A 17,148-nucleotide genomic window follows, 5' to 3' on the forward strand; every position below is an offset into this window, starting at 1 on the left:
AACATTAATTCTCTTTCAATCTAACAGCTTTTACACAGGATAAGTAATAGTTTATGCTTAGCATAGTAAGTAGGATGCACCAATATCAAGCAGGATATTGATGTTTTTAACTTCAGCTCTCTGAAAACTGTTGTCTAGCTGGAGGACTCTGATAGAAGAGTAACAATGTTTAAAAACACAACAGCAGAAGTAAAATCTGCTTTGCATCTGGCATATGAATAGCCAGCCTAAGTCCAGAACACCTGATCCACACACAAATTTAATATTGATCCTCTACTGTGTCCTACACGGGTTTAAAAGCTGCAGTGCTTCTGGAGCTGATTAATATGTAGATGAGATGTTTCTTAAGGGCAGAAATATTTTGCAGAAACTTGGGCAGATGGCTTTTGGACAGAAACAAACTCAGTCATACAGTTTCGTGTTCTATAGTACTTTATCAGAGCTTATGCTTGTCATTTAGGCTCCCTCTGTAGACAGTGGACTGATGATCTTCACCACAGTGTGATTAATCACACTGTGGAATTTCCTCTCTTTACTGACCACAGAAGAATTCTGCCTGACCAGTTGAGATTATATTTCTAAGACTTATACAGCCAATTTTAAGTAGAATGAATCCCACCTCAAGTTCTTTATAGCTGTCATCACATTGACCTTCTTTGATTTGATACATGACTGTGTTTCTTTTCTTGGTGCTTAATGTTAACTGTGTTTTAACTTTTTCCTTTCACCATTTCAAAGTTCTGGCAAACTTGATTAAGGACATAGAAATCTTAGAAGCCTGACTGCAATGCAAGTTTAATTGTTTAATGGTTAGAATTTATTAAAAGCTCTATACCTATCAGATTTTCTTGACTTCATTTTGAGCATAGGTTAAAATAGCAAAGGGTAAAAATCCTGTTTTTAAAGCAGGAAAGACTTTTATAAATGAAAACTAAAATGCAAGCAAATGAAGACATGCAGTTTCATAGTCTAAATAGCATATCTTATTGAACATATTTTCTTTTATGGGAAGGACTTCATTCTGGGTTTGCCTCCCATTTATATCTGGTGGGTTTTTTCCTGTTGTTAAGTACTAGCTAGGGCTTTCCTAAAATGCCTTGTCTTTTCTATTTTCTCTTTTTATTTGAAAGGCCTTAATTTGAGAAGGATTTTTTTTTTCCTTTTTTCTTTTTTTTTTCATTTAAGAGAACAGAATATTCCAAAGATTCTTTAAGGCTGAATGTTACAGATAAACAGATAAGCAAAGTGAGAGTTTTGACTAATATTCCATGCCTGGCTAATTCTGCACTCAAGTAGTAACTGGATTGCAGTTTCAAATGTTTGCCACAATGGTGTGGTTTTTGGGGTTTTTAAATAACAGTGCAAAAGCCTCTTGTGTCTCTGTAATGATTTACTGGCAACTTGATTTTCTAAAATATTTTCTGACTGCATACAGTACACTTAAATATGTTTATAGTCAACTGTAGACACTCTGTGTGACTTCATTGTACCTGTGTCAGACTGAGCTTTTAGAATACTTTACTTACTTTCCTTTTGGTCTTGGAAGCTTTGAGACTTCTGCTATCACAATAGAACTTCAGTTTTTCTGAAGAATTCGGTGTCCTGGATGTTGACTTTCAAAAATATTCTCTTTGGAAGGCAACAGGAGCACCTGCCATTTGAGTGGTCATGCCTTCCACCATGAAAACCATGAAAATATGGCACCATGGAGTCATATTTGAACAGTTTTGGTTTAAAAGGATCTGCATAACCATCTTGTGACTCTCCCTATTCTGGCATTAATGCTGGCATTCATGATACTTTATAGCAAGAGCTTGCTTGAAGTTCCTTTCATTAACATCAGATGAGTTTCAGGTACAATAAAATGCTGCTGGCTCATGCTTAAAAATTCTAATAAAAAAAAAAATCCATACTCCCCCTAATTTTATCCCACTATTCTATCTCTATTTTTCTACTTCTCTTCCCCCCAGTCCCCTATCATTTATCTCTGAATGAACAAGCGTATACATGTGCACAGGTGCAGTCTCCCCATAAATAATACCCTACCCCCCTTTGGGGTTTTGACAGATTTCTGCCTGTTTGGTGGCCCTGTCAGCATCGCAGCTCCAGTCAGACTTGCTCTTCACTGGAATCCTAATGGGCAATTTTAGGTTCATGATGAAGAGTAAGACAAACAGGCAAACGGCTGTAAGCACGCAGGCTTGAAGGGGCTTCATTGCCAGCTCATTATAGCTCCACTAATGAGATTTTCATCCAATTTGTGGGATAGCAGAGCTCAACTCAAAAGAGGGACAGAGCACCAATACAGTAGGATTAGTATGCCTTATTAAAAAAAATAACCTTTGTTAAATCAGGACTCAGTGTTTAGGGCAGTGACCTTATATACTGGCACAATACAAAAACAATTGCTGGATTATTTACATTACACTCATCAGCTTGGCATAATTCCTGGAGTGATGCAAAACCCATACAATTCACTTAGGCAATAACAAATACATGCTTTATGTACAATATGGAATGAAGTACAGTTAATAATATTTTTGCTAACAAGTTAAAAAACTGTTGTTTGTGAAAGTGCTTTTACAATGAATCTTGGGATGCGTAAAGAAAATGACAAAAAGAAACAGAGGTCCTGTGATACTAAAATAGAAAACTGAGGAAATATAAAGGCATTCCCCAGTGCTATGCAGGAAGTGAAATTTAAAAAGAAGTGAGCAGGTTCTAGGAATTTAGCAGTAAGTTTATATGCAATTTAGCCAGAGATCTGCCATTTGCCCTCCATGGTTACTAACCTTGAAGTCTCAAATGAATTGGTATTTGTTACTTGTTTAGGTATAATGACTTCTTTTGATTAACCCAGTCTCTGTGTAAACCTCCTTGGAACACAGATCTACCTCTTTAAATTTTAAACTCAGTAACAAAAGGTGATCACTTTGTTTTTCAACTATGCAGCTATTACACCTTTCAATAGGCCTGTTATAAGGACAGATCTGGCATGTAGCCTTGCTGAAAATAGTTGTAAATTTGTTTCATATCTACCAGAAGTAGATCTTAGTTCCATAATCTGTATTGCCTTTGCCATTACCACAAAGGATGTGATGTAGGTCTCTGTGTTCTGAGGGCCTTGCTATCCTGGACTTCAGGAAGTAGCAAGTAATATTCAAACTAAAACTAACGTTTGTCCTCTCCAAGCATTGCTCTGTCTCCATGGATGCAGATATTTCTGTCTAAATCCACGTGATTTTTTTTTTTTTTTTTACTGCAAAGCACTGTAACAGGATTTTTTTTTCACAGTAGCAAAACCTCAGTTCTGTAACCAAATGGAGTCAGCCTGGTTTAATCAGGCTATCAATCACCCTGCAGAAACTAGAGGGGAGGCAAACAATTTTTTCCATCTCCTGCAAGGCACAGAATACACCATCAAAATGTCGCAGTGGATCAAATTTGGCATGGGACTTCCACCAGAAGGTAGAAATATCAGGCTCTTCTAACTTAGAACACTGCAAGTAATTTTAAAGCCATGCTTGGAAAAGGGAAAGCTACATTTAGGGACCTTCTTAAAAATGCTAGAGGGTAGAAAGATCATTAGAAGATGCTATCAGACTGCTAATCAATCAGCCATCAGCCAATACTTTCTGCAACAAGGTTGGATGTCCAAAGCACCTGCTGGTCTTATAAGGCAGGTTCTCCAAGAGGCATGCACATGCATCAGTCTGTCGGTTTTCACTCTGCACACACCAAGAGCAGCTGCCAGCTGAAGAGTCCTGGTAAGCACCAGCCTCAGCAAGGAATCCTCCATGCTCTGGATTCCCAGGGCAGCAGGAGAGCAGAGCAGCACTGCCTTGAGCTGAATTCCCACCTACAAACCATGGCTTGCTCTGCAAATGCAGCTTGATCTTGGGAACTCTTTAGAGCTGAGCGTGCCACACCAGAGATCTAATAACCCTCATAAACAGCAGGAATGGAAGACTTTATTAAAATATCAGTGTTTTCAAGTACTCTATCAACATTAACTGAAACAATTCAACATTGGTGTCCAAATAAAATAGCTTAACTGCAGACAAATCTTGCAGGAGCTGCTTGTGTCATTAGCCTTTTCCTCAGGGCAAACCACTACTTTGTTGTTTAACCCACAGACATAGTGGGAAATATATTGAATATCATAACTTGTCTATTGAAAAGCCTCATTAATTTTATTTCTACCCAGGTGTGGGGGGATGTCACCTTGCCCAAGTCAGGTATTGATATGTTCTAGCATAATGATTCTCAAAGGAAATTGGAGGAATGTGCTGTTTTTTCAGGAGTCTGCAAGTAGCTCTAAAATTTTTGTACAGATAAATGCAACAGTTTTATAGTTTGATGAGTAAAGAAACCACCACAATCTGCTTTGGCAGCATGTTCACTGTGATTTCTGCAGTGTGTGAACACAGCAGCGAGAGTGACAGGGTTTGGGGGATTTCTCAGCCAAGCAGCATAAATCAGAAACAAGATCAACTCTTGGGAAATTTTTTCTAAGTCTTTACTTATAATTTCCTTGTATATTTGTAAAATCTACTTGCTTTAGGGCAAATGTTAATATATACCTGGGGCTTTTTTAAAGTTAGTTCTTTCTCATGTATTTATTAATTGTTTTTCATCTCAACATAAATGAGACAAGAGCTCTGGCATGTTCCTTGTGGAGTCTAAAGAGAAAGGAATGATTTACAATGGCTTTGTGTACATGTTGCTCTGGAATTGCAGTCTAAGTATTCTCATGATAAAAATATTCAGACATGGAAATTCTCCTGATTCTACAGCATTCCAGAATACTTCCCACCAAGTACTTAGATCAGTAGATACTTCAGGATTTTGATTGGATTAACAGTCTCAATACTATTTTGGACTAATGCATATCAGACACTATTGCTATTGTTTTTCAATAGTACATTACTGAAGGAAGCCTTATAAAACTGTAGGTATAGAAATTAAGAAAACTTTGAGGGAATTTATCTGTTCTCAGGGAAATACATTAATATCCATACACCTTCCAGAAAAAATTAGTTCAATAATTCACTTTAAGAATGTCCTGTTTTTCACAGACATTTGTGGTTGCAGACTTAGCCATAACTGGTAAATATGAAGTAATTTCAGACCATAGCTTTTCTGATGCAGTCCAAAGAAAGACACTCTGTTGCAAGGCATCTGTTAAGGAACAGGTTGCAGTGATTATTTCACCTGAAACAACTTGTTCATATCTTTCCCTGGTCTCAAACCAGAGGCAGTGCAGAATTTAGGGCACTAATTTGCTTCTATGAGCTTGATTCATATGAAATGTAAAGAATAAACATTGCAGTGGAAATCTCTTCTGCAAAGGACATTCTGTTTTATTTTTTATATAATTGTTCCTGAAGGAAGGAAGTTTTCACTGAATAAATCTAAGGTATATGAATTAGCTTGAAATCAAGAGTCTTCCTGCTGTAGGAATTAGATTTTTAAGTGCCTTCCTTTTTAAGTGCAAACAAACAATTTGCTCCATGACTATAAAATTAAGGAGAAGAAGTTCTTATAAGTTCTAGCTTACATCCATGTAGTAAAATAAGCCTCTTAACTGCTTGTCAGCTTGTCAACACACTATGAAAAAAAGCCTTTAAAATAAGTATAGATTCCTTCTTTTCCCTACACCTGCTTTACAAACATTTTTTTTTTGCATTCAGATTTTGCACATAAATACCTGACTTGTTTATACACTAGTATGGCTTGTACCATGACTGACTTTGGCTCAGCTAGCTGACAGCAAGGTTCCTGTCTCTTTGGATGTATTACTTCTTCATCCCGGGGTTGAAATCACTCTCATGAGGCCCAGAGTCCCAGCACAGAGCTATGGAAGTGATCTGAGGAGCTTTGTCTGCTGCTCAGGAGGGGCTGGGCAGCTCTGCTGGGGAAGGAAGGTGCCTGTGCTGGGAAGGGAAGGAGCCTTGGCTGTGCCCAGGCACCAGGCAGCAGCCTGGAGGGGGCTGCCAAAGTGGTACTGGGTGTACAATCAAAGCCAGGCTTAATAAAGAGCATGCAGCACTCTGTTCTTTTAATTAAACACCAGAGTCTAAGAATTAAGGAGTCGGTTGCTTATTCTACCACAGGATTTCAGTGTAACCATGCTAATAATACTCATTTTTCCTGGAATAAGAACTGTTTCAAGGATATGTCATGCTGCAGACAGCAGTGCATTAGAGAGATAACTGAGCTAGCTTTAACCAGGAAGGATCACTACTGCCTATTGTACCATGAGCCTACACACAAATATCTGTACTGCTTCTGGTAGCCAGGCTACCTTGGATTTCTTTGCACTTTGCTTGGTTTACACTAAAACTCTGTCCTTAATATGGCACCATCTCCCACAGAAAAACCCCAGCTCAAGACAGGGCTTGCAGTTGTGAACATTGAACACCTACAATGGCAGATTCCTGAGTGTACTTCTAATTTTGGCACCATTGTCTGGACCAGGCACTGATATTTCTACTCATGACAGAGACATACTTTTTCTCCCTGGTTTCAGTGATCCTATTTGTTTTAGACTGAGCTACTGCTCAGTAGTTATCATGGTCACAGTTTGTCCAATTAAGGGAAAGAGACAGAAACTTCTGGAAATGTAAATGAACTTTTTAAATTACATCTGTTTTTTTCATTTGCTGTTGGGACATCTCATTTGTCTCTAACCAGACACCTTCAGCCTGCTATAGTTTTTTGGAGGTATGAACAGAACTTTTTTTAGAAGTTGCCTTGGGCTGAGGTAGAGACAGATGATGAAATTTTGAGACCTCTAAGAAACAAGCGAGAACACAGATAAAATACAGCAAAGGGCTGGAGTTCTGAAACAGTGACAGAAACTGTATTCCACTTAATCAGCATTTAAATAGTTAACAATTGTTGCACTCCTATTATCTTTAAGTTTCACAATGGACAATCAAATTGATTGAAGCAGTTTGGTTACACCTCTGTCAGAGATAAAATTTCAGGCTCCCTGAAGATTCAGAAAAGAGTATTTTTTATCATCTCGTACCTGGTGCACATTTTAAAAGATCACAGTGATGAACATATGGTAGCTGTTTTCATTTTTTATAGTTTTTTGATTCAACATCAAGGAGATGATTCTGCAGCCCGTGATAACTATGAAGAGAAAATCCTGGGGGTTTAGTTTTAAGCATAAAACAATGCAATAATTCCTCCCTATCAGCTTGGTGACCACAAAAATCTAGGTTAACCAAACCCACTCATCCCAAACAGTACAAATTTTGCGGTCTTAGTTTGTAGGCTTTCATGGGTTTTATTTTCCAAAACCTGACATCTCTGCCTGTAGCTATCTCAAGTAGCTGACCCCTTCCAAGCCAATGGCACAGACAAGGCTTTACTGCTCTATAAGAAGTTGCCTAGAAACCACCTATACCATGGTTAAATCACAGCTTCAAATTTATTATGTTCATTACTGACTTTCAGGGAATGAGCAATGAGTGAATGAGTGTTGGAGGTGGCAAAGGAGTCCAGAGACAAGGGTGGACCTGCTGGAGTTAAAGGATTTATTCTAGTGGTATTATACATATGTTGTCAATCTACTCATGTCCTCTCTCAACTACCTCATGCAGTCATACATAAAGAAGTTATGTTGGGGAAGTCAAGAGGATTTTTGCAGACCTTTACCTAGCTCAGCTAACAAGAAATGCTTCTTCCTGGTTCTTGCCATGTAACAGTAAATCTGCCCGGTCATATGGCCATGATAGATATCCTGGCTCATTTGTAAAGGAAATGACATTTCTTCTAAGCTCCTTCTCCTGCAAAATTCTGGACCAGATGATTTTTTGAAGTACTTTCAAATCTGGGCTATTCTATATTTTTATACCACTAAACTTCACCTACAGAGTCTCATTTCCCAAGTTTTGCTGTTAGATGTCATGCTCAATTTATAGAAAAATCAGTGTCCTCACAGAGAATGCTCAGAGTGTAGGCCACTTAGCTTTTACTTCAGAAGGTTTCTTTGTGTAGCATCCACTCTCTATTGACTGACAATTATCTTTCTGGACCCAAGAAATGGTCATCAGGAATTTTTTAACATAGTGTTTCAGCTAGGAATGTCTCTGCAGAAAGTTGTGGTTTCAGCTTCTCTGTGGAGCTGTGTCCTCATGCAGGACACCACCTCAGAGCTTACACAGGACAGATGCTCACTCTACTGCTGGTGTCACTGTGGTTTTGATGCTTCATCCCCCCTTGTGTGTCATGTACTGAGGAAGTCTGTGCTCTGTCACAGACATATGGAGGCTATTGTAATCCTCTAGTGGATTCCACCACAAACAAGTTTCTGATATTTATTTGGTATTCTACAATGCTGAACAATGTGTGAAGCAGTGACTAGATGTAGTTTCAGCCTCTGAAATTTTAGCAGCTAGTGTTTTCCAAAACATACTTCTCAGCCACAATGAAAAAGCATAATTGTTCAAATATCCCCGTACCTTTGTTGTATAATTCACCTGGCCAACATATTTAAACTCCACATTTGAGCCAGTTAGACTGCCTTTAGATCCAGTGGAGTGCAACTGGCAACTAGTTCATGTAGTCTAAAATAGACATCTAAAATAATATTCCTAAGATACTGTTCTTTTCCACTAAATGAGACATTAAACTGTGGACAAGTCAGGTGCAGGGTTATTTTTACTGTGCCTCCATCAATATAAGGTGTTAGGCAAAAAAAAGGCTATGAAGTGACTTTATGAGCATTTTTTCTGAGGAAGATAAAGAAATGCAGAGGATATTAATGGGATAGTTTTATCCTAGTAATAGATTAAGGTAAGAGAACATAAAGAATGTAAACCAGGACTGTTTCTTAATATATAACAATGATGGGCAGAAAGGGTGAAAAAAAATACAATAAAATGTCCGGTGACATGACATCATTTGGGATAACCAGCACATGCTGGTTATAAGGAGGAGCTCTGTGCAAGTCTGTGTGAACAGGCATCCAAAAAACAGTCAGGTCATTGTAAACAATGGCTAAAGAGAGAAATAATGTATAAGATTGAATAAAGACTGGGATAGACAATTATCCTGACAAGTTATATCAGGTCATAAACAAGCAGCTCATTTTCAACTGGAACACTATGATCAGCTGTGTATCCTAAAGACAGTAGGTAGAGAAGATATTTACTGACAGCTGATTACTTCTGTTAGAGTAATGAGAGAACTAATTAAAAATTATTCTGAAAAAAATGTGTTTGGCTGTTTGAATAAGTGAAAAAAATTGTGTCAAGTCATAAAAAGTGTGTAGTAAGGCACAGTAGGTTTTGTTAGTTTTTTCACATTTTATTCATGCTCCTAGGTAGCAAATAAAAAATATTCTAAGGAAATGTGCATAATAGGAAAATAGGATTGTAAGGAGACCATCTAATAATAATTCCCCCTGCTCTGACAGAGGATCTAACACACAGTACATGAAGTGTTTGGTTTACTTGATATGAAAAAACATCAACTGAGATTGTGTAAGTTTCTTCATTTGAGTGTTCCATTGTTTAAATATCTCATTTACAAAGTCATGTCTAATATATAACTTCAATTTTTACAGAAAAGCGTTCCAGTTATTACTGAACCTACCTACAGTCAACAAGTAATTTCAGTCCTTTCGTAAAAAACTTTTACATATTGAAAGGCTGCTACCATGTCTGTGTCCCAGTCTGTTTTCTCCTAGACTAAACAAACCAAATTCTTTCAACCTTTCTTCATAGACCATGCTTTCTAAACCTCTAATCACTCTTGTCACGCTGTCCTGGACTCTCGCCAGACTCAGTTTTTCTTAAAGCATGGTGCCCAAATCTGGATAAAATATTCCACCAGTAGTAGAGAGACTAGAATAATTACCTCCCAAATCTCACATCCTTCTGCATCTTTGACTATGATTTTCTTTTTGAAACAACATCACATTTCTGCCTCACATTCAGTCGTGGTACTGAAGATATTTTCTGCAGTACATCATTCTTTCTAGCTACTGTCCACTTTGCCTTTTTGTGTTTGACCTCTCCTTTCAGCATCCCACTTTATACTTTTCCCCACCTCAGATTTAATCTTAGTAATTGCAGATTTCAATGTTTTATTTTATTTTATTTTATTTTATTTTATTTTATTTTATTTTATTTTATTTTATTTTATTTTATTTTATTTTATTTTATTTTATTTTATTTTATTTATTTTATTTTATTTTATTCTTCAAAGTATGTGTAAGTGTCCCTTCCAGTTTTGACATTCAACAATTATGCTTTCCAGTTCTTAATCAAGGTCACAAAAAACATTGTGCATGGTTCGATTTGCAGTTTTATAGAGCACTATTGATGCATTCTCTTTGACTATTGTTTTCCAAGCAGTTGTTCATCTAAAATGTAATTATTTAATCAAGTTCATGTATGATTTTCTTTGGAATGTAATATGATAGCATAAAAATCTTTACAAATAACAAGACAAATCATCGTTATCTTTCTCCAGTTTATTCCAGTCACTTTGACAAAGAAACAAAACAAATAGGGTTGAGATCATTTTGTCTGGACAAAACCATATTTTTCTTCTATGTGCTTCATCTTATTGGCTAATAATTAGATCCAAGATTTTAAAACAAAATGTGTACAGTGTCCTATGCAATTTTTTTGTAGGGATTTTCTTTTTCATTTTTATGAGTCAAGTGGGGTTTTTTTTCCACTCCTTGGTCTTGTGAATCTCCACTACATTGTAGGAGTTCCTAAACATAATAATTTACTGCATTATTTTGGCCCTTCCCTTCCCTTCCCTTCCCTTCCCTTCCCTTCCCTTCCCTTCCCTTCCCTTCCCTTCCCTTCCCTTCCCTTCCCTTCCCTTCCCTTCCCTTCCCTTCCCTTCCCTTCCCTTCCCTTCCCTTCCCTTCCCTTCCCTTCCCTTCCCTTCCCTTCCCTTCCCTTCCCTTCCCTTCCCTTCCCTTCCCTTCCCTTCCCTTCCCTTCCCTTCCCTTCCCTTCCCTTCCCTTCCCTTCCCTTCCCTTCCCTTCCCTTCCCTTCCCTTCCCTTCCCTTCCCTTCCCTTCCCTTCCCTTCCCTTCCCTTCCCTTCCCTTCCCTTCCCTTCCCTTCCCTTCCCTTCCCTTCGTTTCTTCATTTTTTGACTGCATTAAAGATTTCAATATTGGTTATGCACTGCTTATTTTTCACAACTATTTACTGCTGTGACTTTAATCTTGTCTCTCTTACGAATGACCAGTCCTTCTGAACTTCATTTTTCTTCACAGAATTCTGTCCCAAGAAATTTACCTAACCATAGCTTACTGACATTTTCCTTTTCAAAGTTTATTGTGACTACTTTTCTGTTCTTCTTCATCTCATTAGAATCAGGATCTTTTCATTTTATAAATCTTCTACCCACAAATTTGTCAAAGTCCCTCCCAAATAGATAAAATATATATTGACTGTATTCAATTTCTTCTGTTTTTCTTCCAAAATAAAAGCTCTTTCCCCCAAAGTCAAAAATAGAAAGATTTATATGAATAATAGGAATCGACTGATCTATTTATTTTCATTATACAAAAGAAAGGAAAAATTAGTGGTTTTGAAATTTTTTAAATTTCAAGGTAAAGAAAAGATGTTTTTTCCCCCCCAATAAACACATTGTAGAACTCAGTCCTGCTAGATATTGTGAAAGCAAGGAGTCAAATTCACAGAAGGATTAGATTTAAAAAATATTAATGATTTGATTTTTTAATGATAAAATACTGGGCTTCAGGGAAAATTCAACCACTGTAATGTCTTAGAGTAGGTAATTTGAAAACATCCTGCTCCTTTTTTTTCCCTTTCCCTTCTCCTTTCTTTCCAGAAATATCTGGGGTTAGCCACTGTCAAGATAAGAAAAGTGAACTCCTAAGCTGATCCAGTTCTTCTACTTTCATGGGTAACCTTGGCATTTAGCTTGTCTGCAAATTCTTTCTAGTCTAAACACCAGTAAGTAAATTCAAACCATAAATAAAAAACATTGGCAGGCCAAAAAAGAATTTGAGGAACAACTTTCTAACAGCACAAAAAGCTGACAATAAAACCATCTTTAGACCATAAAAAAACAGAAGTCTGCCAGGGAATCTATAGAGCTGATAGATGGCAAGGGAGCAAGAGGGAAGCTTAATGAAAATAAAACTTTTGCAGTTAAAAAACCTCAGAGAATTCCTTGCATTAATGTTCACTCTTGGGGAATACAAAGAGTGCAACACTTGCCTCTTTCAATGAAAAGGACAAGTTAGAAGAACTGTCTCAAACAAGAGCATAAATTAAAGAGGTTTTAGAGCCCATGTTGAAATTAACAAGAACAAATCTCTAGAACCCTTCACTCAAGAGCTCAGAAAGATCTCAGTGTGTTGCTGGACTCTGCTCTGATACTGCTGTGCTCCAGCTGAGTCTCAGCACAGCAGCATGAGAACAGGCAAATGAGACTTCAGTTTCTAAACAGAGCTCCAGGGGGCTCTCTTGACACCCTGGGTCAGTAACTCTCATTTCTGTACCAGAAAAGCTGGTAGCAACAGGCACGAGTTAATTGCTGAGTATAAAGGAGGGGAAACAAGGAACGGGGTCACACTGGCAGCGGACAAAGACTACAAGAAGGTGCTCATGCACCTTTGTCCTGATGCAATGAGTATCAATGAATCTAAACTGAGGTACATTGAGAAAATAATTGTAAAGGTAAATGAAATAGCAGTAATAGAATAACAGATAGCTGCTGCTCTTCAAAAGGAGATTCTGGAGATGGTCTGGCTAGTTTTTTTTTAAACCTCAAGCCAATGCTGTACTGCAACCACTAAGTGCTGACAGCATATTAAGGAGCTGTTACATGGGCAGCCTGGGTCTCCGGAAATCCCTAATCCATGATGAGAGTAACATGATATTCCAGAAAAAATACTGTTCTCTTCTTGCCCTGGGTTTATTTTCTTGGTTTGGGTTTTTTTTTTTTGAATCTGCTACTGGTAACTATTGGACATGGGACAAGAGTCTAGATGGATGTTTCATCATCTCCAGTACAAACATTCTAATGTTCACATGAATTATTGCTGGATTTGTGAGCTAGCCCTGAATTCACACTGAAGAAGCAGCCACCAAATTCCCCACATCATACAGTGATGTATTCCCCCCTGGAACCTTTTCTGGTTTTGGCTGAATATTTCTTGAGTTACCTGAAAATTTATGGCCAGATTTTTAAAACTGCACATAAACACATTTTTTTAATCAGCTAATGCAGCAGATAAATTCATGTTTAGGCACCTAAAAGTAAAGATAAAAACATGCTTAGGTGCCTAAATACCTTTAAAATATAGCCCTACATATCTTTGAAGATGATGCCAAGACTTCTGTGGACATCGTTAACATAGGGCTGAACTTCAAATATATTCAGCAGGATTCAGATAATGTACAGAGCTCATCTTGGCACAAGCTCCTCTTAAAGGTTAAGAACTAAAAAAGGAAATTCTCTTACAGAGATGGATTATACAAAAAAACTTTTGGGAAATAGACAGCTTTGTGGCCCTCCTTTATCTTGATGAATAACATAAGAGCAATGAAAAACAAGGAAAGACAGATAAAGAAACAGAGATAAGAAAATAGATAAGAAAAGAATGCTGAAATTTTTAATATTTACTGCCATTAGAAAGCAATATGCCAGCTGGAGAAGTGAAAAGATTGTAAGTTTCAAAAACAGCATCTTGGCTTTATTTTTTTTTTACATGATAGAGGCACCTGAAGAACTTCTCACTTTTATGAAAGAGCTTTAACCTACACAGGATAGACTCTACAGAAGAAAACTTGTAAGTCTATCCCTTTTTAGGAAAAAAATCCCATGGTGGATAAGAAATTAAATGTAATTAATACTGTCTTGAAAAGATGAATTGATACAATCTTCGAGAAAAAAAATTATCATGACCAAATTCTATCCTTTTTTTTTCAAGATACATACTCTTTTTGAACAGAACATCAATACTAAGCCATATGTCAATTTATTTGTTTGCAGTGAATACTAACTAATGACAAAAAAAATTCCATTTTCTTCCTGGGATCCAGTTTTATTCTGCATTATGAAAAGGGAGTACACTTCTGGCACTGGTTTTACTAATTAGTCTGACTTTGGTCTTGAGTCAAGATGACTGGTGACCAAATGACTTTAAGGAATCCTTTTGCTTCCTTTTTGCAGTGAAATTGCTGTGATGAATGCCTCCATACCTACAGCCCTAAAACCTGCAGCAAATTTATTTTTTAAAGATTTCAGTAATAGCTTTTTACAAATATTATTATTTTTCTGGTGGAGTAAGTCTGGTCTGTGACTGTGCTCTTTCACTTTTGACTTGCACTTTTTGTTGCTATTTATGACTGAGAAAACCATATTCTTTTGTCCTGACATAGAAACATTCCTCTTGTATACTGTGGAGATGTAAATTATTCACATGGGGTTTAGACAATAAAATACACTGAACATGTATTGTTCCAGATGATGGGCATTTTTCTTACATTAAAAGTCAGCAAATATACTTCTCCGGAGATCACTATGGTGATGGAGAATATCCTGATAAAATGGACTAAAACAACACTAGGAGGAACAAAGGTATCTCTCTGTAAATCAGAAATTGCAAATAAACCTGAATAACTTGAAAGATTTGTACAAGTGAAATCAAGAGCAATTGCAATATACAGAGGCAGTTAATGTAGTCAATCATTTCCACAGCTACACCTCTGGATATATTTGACTGACTAACAGCAATTCTGCTGCTATGACTTTCTTGATATTGAATCTGGGTTTTATTTTGCATTTTATTAGTCTTAAAGCAGCTACATAGTTGCAGCTAAATAATGATTATCAGTTCCATGTTATTATACTGAGCAAAATATATTGTGATAATTGTAATGGACTTTTGATGTTATTTTGCTTATCAGCTGCACTATTTTAGTAGTTTTCCACATCTGTATATGTGACACTAGTTATGCTCAAGAAGTGTTAATTAAAGAAAATTTAAAATAATACACAATCTCCATAGCATGTGCAGCAACAAAATATGTGAACTATCTTCATTTCACATTTCTTTACATAGTGATGACCTCAGTTATATATTCAAATAAAATTTAGTTCATATTAATTTTAAATTTCTAATAAAAGACTTAATTCCTTTGTCTCTTTGTCAATGTTGATTTTATTAACCTCAATTTTCAAACATGCTTGTTAAACAGTCAGCAGTTATCATGAGGTTATGTAAATGAAAAACAAACAGAATGCTTCCTTATATTCCAGACTGGAAAATAGTGCAGTATCTCAGAGCCCACAACTGGCAAATGCTTTCCCTGAGTTCCTCACTTGAGTTTTTTACCCAATTTTGTATATAATGGAATTAAAAAGTGTGCTGAACTTAAAATATAGCATTTATTTAATAAGGTTGATTTGCCTCAGGAGAGTATCTAAACAGATTTGGTACTTTAAAACTTGGGGAAAATTAATTCTTGGCTTAACTCTTGATAGATACACCTAGAGATGTGTTTTTTCCTTTTATTTTGCAGAAATAGATTGCACTGATTTATCCCTTTATTCAGTTTGGCATCATCCAAGACTTAGAAAGATGTAGGAATATTATGGTCTACCACTTTAAATCTCATTCCACTCAAAAATCCTTTGAGTAAAGTAAGGCAACTAAATTTAAAGTTTAAAATAAGACAATCCTTGCAGTAAAAATCAGCCACTTATCAGTATACTTCCATGCAGCTCATTTGGAATTCAGAATTTGGAACACAAATTTAGAATATTGAACATGGCATTATTCATTACCTGGCACACAGTCATTCAAGGCAGTTAGCCAAACAAGCTATCTCTCTACTTACAGGTGAAACAACATTTTTGAGAATCTTAAAAATTTGAAAACATTCATAAATCAAAATATGAGGATTTCTAAGAGGGAAGCTAACATCATGCCAATTTTAAGTATACTGGATATGGAAACAAGTCAGCAGTTTAAAAGGATTCTCTGACAGGCACTTCCACTTATTCAGAAAATATCAATTAGTGTCTGCAGAGCGGACTTACCTATGATGATATTTCAATTGGTGCGTTTTCCAGATGCAAAGAGACTCTATTAAGAGACTCTGTTTTTCTTCTCTTTGTTTTATACTGCTTCAAAAGGAACAATTAATAGTGAAGGTTAGGACATGAATTGGGGTGTAGAATTGGTGTTCAAACATAAGTTTGGAAACCTGTCAGGTCCAGAAACTTTTCCAGTTATGGTCACAGCTCTTCACAATGATTTTTCCCTGCCAGATTTTTTCACGGTTGTACACAGTGAAGTGTGTGCACAGGGCAGTGGTGGGAAGGGCTGGTGGAAACTGCTCCAGGAGGGGACAGAGACCCTAGCCCCATGAACTGCTCCTGAGGGAAGGGCTGCCTGCCTGTGCCTCAGCCATTGCACTGCTTCCAGCCCCTTCAACCTTGTCATCCTGGGCAGTGAGCAGCATTTGCCAGGATGGTGGGTGGGATGGCTCACATATATCCAGGAGGAGCAGTCCCACCCCACCACAGTGCGGGATACCCAGGACCTTCCCTCCCTGTCAGCTTCTCCCAGCACCACAGAGTTTCAGTGAAAGGTAGGGAACTTGGAAATTTGAGGTGAACATTTACTTAATCATAAGAGTAATAGCTGAGCAACAGGAATAAATCCCAAATGGACTTACAGCCTGCAAGCTGTAATTTACAGGGTGGCTTCATACCCCTGCAGACAAGGAGATCCAGAAATAAACTGGCTCTGAGGCGTTCTTCTGTTATGGTGTCAGTGCTCACCCACATCATCTCACCAGCAGCTCAGTCCTGGCTGAGAGTGAAGAGAGACCTCCAGGAGAATTTGGACAATTGCTGTGGTTGAATGAATGCAATAATGGACTTGTTTTAAAAAAATAATCTGTTAACACTGTTCAACCCTTTATCTCTGCCACTGTTTTAGACTGCATCTGTTTTAGCCATGCTGAAAATTTCCACTTCAGTTATAATGTCATGATTTCAAAGACTTTGAGTATTTTCAGCATTAATATTTATATGAATACAGTGTTTTGGCATTCATTTTTCATCCTTTGGTATTCCATTCAATAAAGGAGGCACAAGGTCTTAAAGAGTAACCA

At 37.2% G+C, this 17,148-nt stretch overlaps 1 long non-coding RNA gene across 1 annotated transcript; it reads right to left on the reverse strand.

Annotated features, from left to right (window-relative positions):
- Positions 1–11,507: 11,507 nt before the first annotated feature.
- Positions 11,508–16,885, reverse strand: LOC147655354 (uncharacterized). Its single transcript, XR_015284510.1, has 2 exons — positions 16,708–16,885; positions 11,508–16,150 (listed from the first exon to the last, which is right to left on the reverse strand). It is a non-coding gene; the product is annotated as an uncharacterized LOC147655354 (long non-coding RNA).
- Between the last annotated feature and the right edge of the window lie 263 nt (positions 16,886–17,148).

This window comes from Cyanistes caeruleus, chromosome 1, assembly GCF_971803275.1.
Source record: "Cyanistes caeruleus chromosome 1, bCyaCae1.hap1.1, whole genome shotgun sequence".
In the NCBI taxonomy this organism is placed as follows: domain Eukaryota; kingdom Metazoa; phylum Chordata; class Aves; order Passeriformes; family Paridae; genus Cyanistes; species Cyanistes caeruleus.